The 11,052-nt window shown below is 41.5% G+C and overlaps 1 long non-coding RNA gene across 1 annotated transcript; it reads right to left on the reverse strand.

Annotated features, from left to right (window-relative positions):
* Window positions 1-394: 394 nt before the first annotated feature.
* Window positions 395-9,877, reverse strand: LOC134355207 (uncharacterized). Its single transcript, XR_010019983.1, has 3 exons — window positions 9,845-9,877; window positions 7,379-7,441; window positions 395-544 (listed from the first exon to the last, which is right to left on the reverse strand). It is a non-coding gene; the product is annotated as an uncharacterized LOC134355207 (long non-coding RNA).
* Between the last annotated feature and the right edge of the window lie 1,175 nt (window positions 9,878-11,052).

Consider the following 11,052-nt stretch of genomic DNA (forward strand, 5'->3'; position numbering starts at 1 on the left):
TCAGGACACCGAACAAAATAGTTACTCATCCCTAAAGCTAGCTTTCTCAAAGTGGATCGCCTCTATTTTCGAGTAGCGTATTTTTGTAGCAATAAACTTTAAAACCTTAATTAGTGGACAAGATAGCTTTACATTTGAGACTGGTTTGCTGTTTTCTGCCTGTATTATAAAAGCAAGGGTCAATATTCCATGTATTTTAAGAACTTTTGCTTGAATTTTATGGCAAATATCAAGGTTTTTCAGCTTTGGTTTCTGAGTCGAAAGCCTTTTGCTGCTGTGAGTATGACCCCCAGCTCCCCCAACAGCACCACCCTAATCACATTAGAATTGTGGCTGCACAGAGACACAATTCCAAAGCTCAGAGACAAGGTCATATGTATGATATTGACAGATCCACTGGTAATACACGTAATTGGATGTAATCAGATTTGCTGCCACCATCCCAGCAAAGTTCCAGTGAAGTGGCGGCACAGAGTCTGGAGGAATTCAGAGCTGTGTTCTTAATTTGACCGGCTGAACGCTACATTTCCCATAGTTTAATTTCCTATGGATAAAAAAGGACATTGTAAGTTATTTATGAAAAATGTTTTAATTTCCTTAGTAATTATATCAGTATATTTATGATCTTGTAATAAGGATATATTTAATCTTCATCATAGAGTTTTGACCTGTGCAATATCTGGACTCAATGAAAGCCAATTTGGTGGTCAGTGCTTACAGTCCCATTACATTCATGCTGAAATTTAGAAGACAGTTAACTAATATTATTGAAAAATATCTCTAAAAGTAAACTCAACTCTCTCCTTACTGATCTCAACCTTACCATCAAACCCAAACCCACAGACAAAGGGGGTGCTGTTGTAGTGTGGTGCACTGACTTCTGCCTTGCTGAGGTTGGGCAGCAACTCTCAAACACCTCCTCATACCTACCCCTAGAAGAGGACTCCACTCCAGACCAGCAGAAAACTGTCTCCGACACCATCACTGACCTCATCAACTCAGAAGAACTCCCATCCACTGTCAACAATCTCTTATTTAACTTACCCTGCACTGCTCGTTTCTACCCCCTACCCAGATTCCTCAAACTGGACTGCCCAGGCAGCCCTATTGTCTGCATGCTCTTGTCCCACTGAACTCATATCCTCAAACCTGGACTCCATTCTATTCTTCTTGGTTCAGTCCCTTCGCACCTACATCCGTGACACTTCTCAGACCCTCGATCTCCTCAGTAACTTTCAATTCCCTGGCCCTGACTGCCTCATTTTCACCATGGATGTTCAGTCCCTATACACTTCTACCACCATCAACAAGGCCTCAGGGCTCTCCGCTGCTTTCTCAACAAATTAACCAACCAGACCCCTCCGCCACCATCCTCTTCCATCTGGCAGAACTGGCCATCACCCTCAACAATTTTTCCTGTGGTTCCTCCCACTTTTTCCAAACTCGAGGGGTAGCCATGGGGACCTGCATGGGTCCCAGCTATGTCTGCCTCTTCCTTGGCTACGTGGAACAGTCCACGTTCCAAGCCTTCCCCAGTAATACTCCCTAACTCTTCCTCCTCTACACTGATGACAGCATGCACCCATACTGAGCTTGTTAATTTTATCAACTTTGCCTCAATCTTCCTTTCTGCCCTTAAATTCACTTCCATCTGACACCACCCTTCCCTTTCTCAATCCCTCTGCCTCCATCTTTGGAGATATGCTCTCAACCTACTGATTCCCACAGTTATATTGACCATACCTCTACCCACCCTATCTCTTGTAAAAATACCATTCCCTTTTCTCAGTTTCTTCACCTCCATTTCATCTGTCCCATGATGTGGCTTTTCACTCCAGGACATCAGAGATGTCTTCCTTCTTCAAAGAACAGGGATTCTCTCCCTTCAGTATTGATGGTGTCCTCACCCGCATCTCCTCCATTTCCCGAAAATCCATGCTCACCCCACCTTAACAGTGATAGAGTTCCTCTTGTCCTTACCTACCACCCCATCATCCTCTGCATCTGACACATCATCCTCCACAAGCTCCACCATCTGCAAAGGGATCCTACCGCTAAATACTTCCCCCTCCACTTTTTGCAGAGATCGCTCTCTCTGTGATTCCCTTGGCCATTCATCCCTCTCCACTGATCTCCCTCTCGGCACTTATCCCTGCAGGCGGCCTATCTGCTACACATGCCCAAGATCTCCTCCCTCACCTCCATTCAGGGCCCCAAACAATCCTTCCAGGTGAGACAACACTTCAACTGCAAATCTGCTGGGGTTGTCTATTGTGTCCGGTGCTCCCAATATAGCCTCCTCTACATTGGCGAGACCCATCGTGAATTAGGAGACTGCTTCATCGAGCACCTCCGCACCATCTTGTGCCAAGATGAGGACACCCTCAGGGTGGAGGAGCAACACCTTGTATTCATCTGGGTAGCCTCTAAACTGATGGCATGAATATAGATTTCTCCTTCTAACAAACAAAATCCCCACTCTGATCTTTTACCTCTTCTCGCTTGCCTATTATTTCCTTGAGTCCCTTCCTCCATCCCTTTTCTCATATAGTCCACTGCCTTTTCCATCAGATTCCTTCTTCCCCAGCCTTTGACCTTTCCCACCCACCTGGCTTCACCTATCACCTTCCAGCTAGCCTCCTTTTCCTCCCCTTACCTTCTTATTCTGGCATCTTCCTCCCTCCTTGTAAGTCCTGAAGAAAGGTCTCACATTGAAATGTTGACTGTTTATTCTTTTCGTAGATGCTGCCTGACCTGCCGAGTTCCTCGGGCATTTTGTGTGTGTTACTTTGGATTTCCAGCACCAGCAGTCTTTCTTGTGTTTAAGGTAAAATAGTATTTTTAATCCCATTAGGATTCCATGATAAATTTTTGCCTTTAATTGATAGAAAGGTGGTTAAGAAAATTCACAATTTATGGTCTGCCATGATTTAAAGCAGAAAAGAAAGGAAATGAAATAATAAACATGTGATTCCACAGATGGTGGAAATCTTCATCAACACACTCAAAATTCTAGAGGAACTTACCAAGTCAGTCAGCATCTATGGAGGGGAATAAGCAGTGAATGTTTTGGGATGAGGCCTTTCACCAGGGCTGGAAAGGAAAGGGGCAGAAGCCAGAATAAGAAGTTATCCATCACCATTATCAATATGTGCCATGTTGGATGGCGTAGAAAATCATGGTGACCATGATTGTTCTTGGCAAATTTTTCTTCAAAGGTGATTTGCCATTGTCTTAGAAACATAGTGTCTTTACAAGACCGGTGACCTCAATCATTATCAACACTCTTCAGAGACTGCCTGCTTAACGTCAATGGTCACACAACCAGGACTTGTGAAATTCACCAGCTGCTCAAATGACTACACACCTCTTGCTTCCATGGCTACATGTGACCCTGATCAGGGAGATAAGCAGGTGCTCCACCTTGCCCAAGTTGACCTGCAGGCTAGCGGAGGGAAGGAGCGCCTTACATCTCCTTTGGCAGAGACGTAGATCCACCCCAACACCCAAAGAAATTATCCAACTTCTGGTAATTTCTCCCCCCACCCTCCTTTCCAGTCCTGATGAAGGGTCTCGATCAGAAATGTTGACTATTTATTCCTCTCCATAGATGCTGTCTGACTTACTGAGTTCCTCCACCATTCTGTGTGTGTTAAATACAGGAAGGACTTGTTTCCCTAGATTTTTATTGCAGTAACATTTCTAGCTGTACTGTTAGATCTTTTCATTAACAATAGTTTTGCCATATTCTCACATTTATTTACAACAAAGAAGGAAATAAGTGGCCCATTGAGTCAATACCAACTCTCAGAGCAATCCTATCAATACCCTACCTCTAAATTTCTCTGCAATCCCACATATGTCCATTCACAATTCCTGATTCTTTTGCCATTAGAAACACTTGGAGAACTTTACAATAAACAAACTATTCTTTGTGATGTGGGAAAAAACAGAATCACCTGAAGGAAACTCATGAGAAAATGCCAACTTTACACAGACAGTACGTGAGGTCTAAGTTCAACCCAGGTCACCAGAGATAGCCGCAGTACCATCATTTTACCCACTCTATCAATTTACAGCTTGTACTTGTATTTGAAACCGTCCCCCATGGCATAGAAACACGATTTTACTTGCACAGTTTCATAGTATCTCTCATTTTATTTTCACATCTATCCTCAAGTGCACTCTGAGCTCATCTTGCCAACGTGGCACATGTCTTTACTCCTTTATGATTAAAAATACCAATCACCTTGTTGCTGTTGTTGAGTGCCGTCAAGTCACTGTTGACTTATAGTGTAATTGTCTATAGGGTTTTCACCTATGAGTTTTCACAGCAAGATATGGAAGTAGATTGCCAGGCCTTTTTTTCTCCATAGATACTGTTGCTGCCCAGGTTGGGATCTGGCCAGATTTGAACTTAGGACCATCCGCCTTGAAGTCCAGTGCTGATGAAACTAAACCCCTGGCCGGTTTTACTGACCACCGTATCCCGTAAATAATATTCTCCCCTTAGATTCGAATCTTTTCCCAAACTATTGTCATTAACTACATTGGATAAAATCCATCATTGATTCCTATTTATACTTTTAGGCTACTAGTCCCATTTCTGGGATGTTAAATTAACCAGACTATTCATACTATCAGCAGTGGTGGTTTTTCACCAAAGTAGGTTTCAGGGTATGTGTCTACTCTACTTCATGCTACTTAAACCCTCATCTATGTCTTTGTTGCCTACAGATTCAACTTCTCAAATATTCTTTCTGCTCCCACACACTGTAAACTTCAACTTATTCAAAGCTGTACTTTCCAAATCTAATCATACACTTAGTGGCCACTTTACTAGGGACTCCTGTACACTTGCTCATTAATGCAAATATCTCACCAGCCAATCATGCGGACATGGTCAAAAGTTTCAGTTCTTGTTCATACCAAACATCTTAATAGGGAAGGAATATGATCTAAGTGATTTTGACTGTGGAATGATTGTTGGTGCCAGACCGGGTGGTTTGACTATCTCAGAAACTGTTGATTTCCTGGGATTTCCGTGCACAACAGTCTCCAGAGTTTATGGAGAATGGTGAGACAAACAAAATAAAAATAATAATTGGGGCAGGGGGAAATATGATGCTATTGGACAGAAATATGGGAACATAAATTGGGAGCAGATGTTCTCAGGGAAATGCATGGTAGAAATGTGGCAAATGTTCAGGGAATAATCTGATTGATGAAGGTAGAGCAGTAAGGCACTTGATATGGTTCCCCATGCAAGGCTCATTCAGAAAGTATTGAGGCATGGAGGACGGTGATCAGTGGTGTTCCACAGGGATCGATTCTGGGACCCCTTCTCTTTGTGATTTTTATAAATGACCTGGATGAGGAAGTAGAGGTGTGGGTTAGTAAGTTTGCTGATGACAAAAAGTTGGTGGTGTTGTGGATAGTCTAGAAGATTGTCAGAGGTTACAACGTGACATCAATGGGATGCAGAACTGGGCTGAGAAGTGGCAGATGGAGTTCAACTCAGATAAGTGTGAAGTAGTTCATTTTGTTCGGTCAAACTTGAAGACAGAATATAATTTCAATGTTAAGGCTCTTGGCAGTGTGGAGGATCAGCGAGATCTGGGGGTCCATGTCCATAGGACACTCAAAGCTGCTGCACAGGTTGAGGGTATTGTTAAGAAGGCATATGGTGTGTTGGCCTTCATCAACCGTGGGATTGAGTTCAAGAGCCATGAAGTAATGTTACAGATAAGAGCTTAGTTAGACCCACTTGGAGTACTATGTACAGTCTGGTCATCTCACTACAGGAAGAATGTGGATGCTATAGAGAGAGTACAGAGGAGATTTATAAGGATATTGCCTGTATTGGAGAGCATGTCTTATGGAGTAGGTTGAATGAACTTGGCCCTTTCTCCTTGGAGTGACAGAGGATGAGAAGTGACCAAGTAGAGGTGTACAAGATGATGAGGGGCATTGATCCTGTGGATAACAGTGGCTTTTTCCCAAAGCTGAAATGGCTAACATGAGGGGGCATAGTTTTAAGGTGCTTGGTAGTAGGTACAAGGGAGATGTCAGAGGTAAGTTGTTCCACAGAGAGTGGTGAATGCATAGAATGCACTGCCAGTGATGGCGGCAGAGGTGGGTAAAATAGGATCTTTTAAGAGACTCTTAGGTAGGTACACAGTGCTTGGAAAAATAGAGGGCTATGTGGTAGGGTAATTCTAGATAGTTTCTAGAGTACATTACGTGGTTGGCTCAACGTTGTGGGTCGAAGGGCCTGTAATGTGCTGTAAAGTTTTATGTTTCTATGTATCCAGTGAGCAGCAGTTCTGTGGGTGAAAATGCCTTGTTACTGAGAGGTCAGAGGGGAATAGCCAAACTGGTTCAAGCTGACATGAAGGCAACAGTGACTGAAATAACCATGTATTACAACACTGGAGTACAGAAGAGCATCTCTGAATGCACAACATGAGAAGTGGGTGAGGTATAGCAGGTGAAGACAACACCAGGTTTCATGTCTGTACCTAATAAGGTGGCCACCGACACTAGGCAGACAATTATTTCACCCCAGAAATTAGCCTAGTGTACCTCTTTTGTATCATTTTTTAGGAGACAAAAACTGTACACAGTATTCCAGGTGAGCCTTCACCAACACTCTGTACAATTGCAAATATACTGTATCTCCCTATTTTATGCCCTTTGCAATGAAAGCATAAATGCTGTTTGCCTTCTTAACTACTTACTGGACTTCTCATCCTTTTTTTCCAGTCCTGATGAAGGGTCTCAGGCCGAAATATCAACCGTTTATTCATTTTCATAGGTGCCACCTGACCTGCTGAATTCCTTCAGCATTTTGTGTGTTTTGCCTTCGAATTCCAGCATATGCAGATTTTCCCTAGGAAGAGGTACAGTCGACGTTTCAGGCTGAGACCCTTCGTCAGGCCTGCTGCGTTCACCAGCAACTTTGATGTGTGTTGCTTGAATTTCCAGCATCTGCAGAATTCCTGTTATGTGCAGATTTTCTCATGTTTGTACTTGCTGAACCTGAATGATAACTCTTCTGTCATTCATGCATTAGAATACCTAGATCTATCTCTTCACTTCACTTGCAGTCTCCTTCCTTTCAGATAATAATCTGCCCTTTAATTTCTCTTATGGATGGATGTGTGTGACCTCAGCCTCCCTCACATTAAGATCCACTAAGTACACTGTACTTATCTAAAGCAACACATTTATAACCTTTGTGCCACATACATCCAGATTCAATGGCTCCGGTGAAGTATGAGGCAGCATATTTCAAATACATATATCCCAGAGAGCAAAAACTGATGCTTCCAGACAAGTTCAAGGATGTACTGGTGAATGATCTCCAAACTTTTACCGTTTTGATGTTCATTGGGAAGGGAATGCTTTCAAACTTCATGCGCTGTTCCCCTACATATTCCTGCAATGAATGAGAATAAAGGAAGTGGTTGAATGGGGCTAAGCATTTTGATCTCTCTTCATTGTAGACAAACAAGTTATAATTATCAGACCCTACAGGATGAAGTCTGGACAATCAAAGCTAAAGAACAAATTAGAGAACTGCCAAACAACTGATCTGGAGATTCACAATTCAAGATTCAAGACTGTTTATTGTCATTTTTCAGTACATGAATGTAAAGGAGAACAAAATGATTGTTACTCCAGATCCAATGCAGCACAAAAAACACAACGAGCATAAACATAATAAATATAAGTAAAAAAAGCAATGTGCAAATAACTATTGAGTGTGAGTGTACATATTTAAGTTTAGCTCATGTACATAGACTGATTGTATGTCCATAAGGTGTCGCTAGGTGCAGGAGTATGTGAACATAAGGTGACTGACAGGAAATGATAAAGTGGTTGATGTGGATGTAGTGGTGGTGAGGTGGGTTAACATGTGGAGGTGTTGATCAACCTGAGAGATTGGGGGAATGCATTTTTGAGTCTAGTGGTGCTGGCATGAGTGTTACGTGGCATCTTCCATGATGGGAGTGGGACAAACAGTCTATGAGCAGAGTTGGTGGGATCCTTCATGACATTGTTAACCTTTCTCTGGCATCTTTCTGTATATATGTTGTTGATGGTGGGTAGGCTGGTGCCAGTGATGTGTTGGGTAGTTATAACAGCCCATTGTAGAGCCCTCCTGTCCACCGCAGTGTAGTTTTCGTACCAAAGGGTGAGGCAGCATGTTAGAATGCTCTCAGTTGCACATCTCTGAAAGGTCATGTCTTGGTGTGCTCTCTTCTACCTCCTCAGAAATTGTGTACACCAAGAGTACACCAAGCTCTCTTCTACCTCCTCAGAAATTGAGTGTTGGTGAGCTTTCTTGAAGATGTGTTCTGGGACCATGAAACATTGTACAAGATATGCACTCCTAGGAGTTTGAAATAGGTTCAGTAAGAAATATTTTACCATATCACTTCACCTTTAAAATTCCAACAATAACATTTTGAACTTACTGTTATAACAATCTCCTGTTTGTTAACCTATAACATAAATTGACATCTCCTCATAGAATCCTGAAGAAGGGCATTGAGTGAAACTTCCAAATTAGTTCCATTCCCCTTGCTGCTTTTCAATCGTCTGCAACTCCTTCCCGTTTAAGTTTTTATCTGACATCAATTCGAGTGTTACATGGAATTTCTCAAGCAGTGTATCCCTAATGATAAGAATTCAAACTATAAATTATTTAATCTCATGTCACCTTCATTTCTTTATTACCTTAAATTTGTTTTCTAGTTTCTTATTAGCTGTCAACATACTTACTGCATATTCTATTAAACCTTGTCTTCAACATCTCTGACCTAAAAATTTTCTTGTCTCACAATATAGAGAATCTCCCTTTATATTTCCCATTACCGACACTACTCTAATATCTCCCATGCATCATTTCTAAGGGTTCTTTATGATTGTTATGTAATGTAAGTTATGTAAGTGTATCTTTAATGACTGAATACTTATATGGTATGACTTTGATATAGCATTAGGGCTGCATTTTAGTTGACTGTATTCACTAAAGGATGTTTTGTTTGTGGCTTTACTTCAGTTACTGTATTTGCCTTAGTGAGATGAGTCATAGAGGCATAGAATTGTACAGCACGGAATTGGCCCAAGTCATCCCTTCTGATCAAGATGCATTCCTGAGCTAGCCCCATTGTAATGCATTTGACCCAATCCCTCCTTTCCTGGGCATGTTCCTGCTCTGACCATCTATGCCTCTCATAATTTTGTATACTTGTCTGTCATCACTCAGCCTCCAGTACTGGAAATAAACAATCCAAGTTTGTTCAACCACTCTTTTGCTAATGCCCTTTGATCTAGGCAGCAGCTTGGGGAACCTCTTCTGCACCTTCTTCAAAGACTCCACATCCTTCTTGTAACATGCCAACCAGAAATGCACATAATACTCCAAATGTAGCCGAACCACATTTTATGTAGCTGCAACACAACGTGCAAACTTTTATGCTTAATACCCAAACTGTGAAGGCAAGTATACCGTACATCTTCCTTACCACCATATGTCCTCGTGATGTTCCTTTCAGGGAGATATCAACTCACACTTCAAAATCCCACCTAAGGTTCCTGTCATTTACTATAACCTTTCCTTGTACATTTGACCTTCCAAAGTTCAAAGCCTCACACATGTGTGGATTAAACTCTGTCTGCCATTTCTCCACCCCTATTTCCAATGGAAAAGCTCCTTTTGTAAGGAAACATTGTGCATAGTAACATAAACTTTACTGCCTACAACTGTTCAGTTTGTCTGGGAAAATCTGCAAAGTTAGTCTGTGTTACAATGGCACATATTTTGTTGACTCACCCTGATGTGAACCTTCATTGATGGATTTTGAATCATCTGTGAAAACAACAGTGCAGTGAAGAAAAACAAAGTAATCATTTTTCATTAGGTCACTTCATTTTCTTTGTGGAAACTGGCTGACCTTAAATCTCTCTTTTAAATCAAGTTTTCAACTGAAGTAGGTCAAAGGCTATATTTTCCCATGCTGTCTCAAAAATGTACTGACCTTGCATCTTAATATAGTGAAACAACTATGAAATAACAAGTGTAAGCTAACAAGCTGTTTGGATAGCATCAACAAAGGGGACTGGCATTTGTGACAACTCAAGGAGTGTGCTTTGATGTAGATAGGTATCAACTTCAAGGAAACTCTATTTACAGCCTTCCCAAGGAGAATAATTATTGACTGTGTGGTCAATGTGTGTCAAATATCCCCATCCTCGTCATTCATCTCTGATTCTAAGACCCTTCATATCATTATAATCAACCGGTATTAAAGTCTCTTCAAAATGGCTATTAAACATAAGCATTTTTCAACTTTCCTTCTTGATATAGAATACTCTAGTGCATTGATATGGTTCCCTATTTATCAGTCATTCAGTAGTCTAATTCTTCAACTAAAAATAAAGTACTTACAATGAGTGTTAAATAGGATTTAGAGAGCACTGTTGCGCTTTCTTCTGTACACAACATACAAATATTTTGGAGTTGAAGTTAGACTCTGTTGTTCTCAGTTTACACTTGCTAAATACATCCAGCGACTGTTCCAGTTGTGGGGTCTACAGTTTGTTCCATGAGCACCCAAGAGAAATGTTCAACTCATTGGCTGTGACATTCTTTGGGCATCACCTGTGGATGTTGCAAATGCCTAAAGCCTGAAATTTGTTCTGTTCATATTAGATAGCCTGTAGAGAAGTAAGAGTTTTGGACTGAATTTCCAACACCAGAAACAGAAAACACTTCTGTGGGGGTTGTCACCACTATCTGTTTCCAGCATGCCTCTACTTATTTGAACTTGTTCCATCCCTCTTGGGTTTGTTGGATGCCTGAGCCAGAGTGGATCACAGCATCAGTTACATCAGAGCTGATGAACAATAACCTAAAACAGGGAGAGCAGGTCAAATCGGATATCAAGACATTTTATGTGTTTGCAAAAAGGAAACAACTGATGGGACCTTGCCCATCCCACTTCTCCCAAGATATTCCTCAATATTAATAGAGGAAATGTG

Source organism: Mobula hypostoma, chromosome 12 (genome assembly GCF_963921235.1).
Source record: "Mobula hypostoma chromosome 12, sMobHyp1.1, whole genome shotgun sequence".
NCBI classification, from domain to species: Eukaryota; Metazoa; Chordata; class Chondrichthyes; order Myliobatiformes; family Myliobatidae; genus Mobula; species Mobula hypostoma.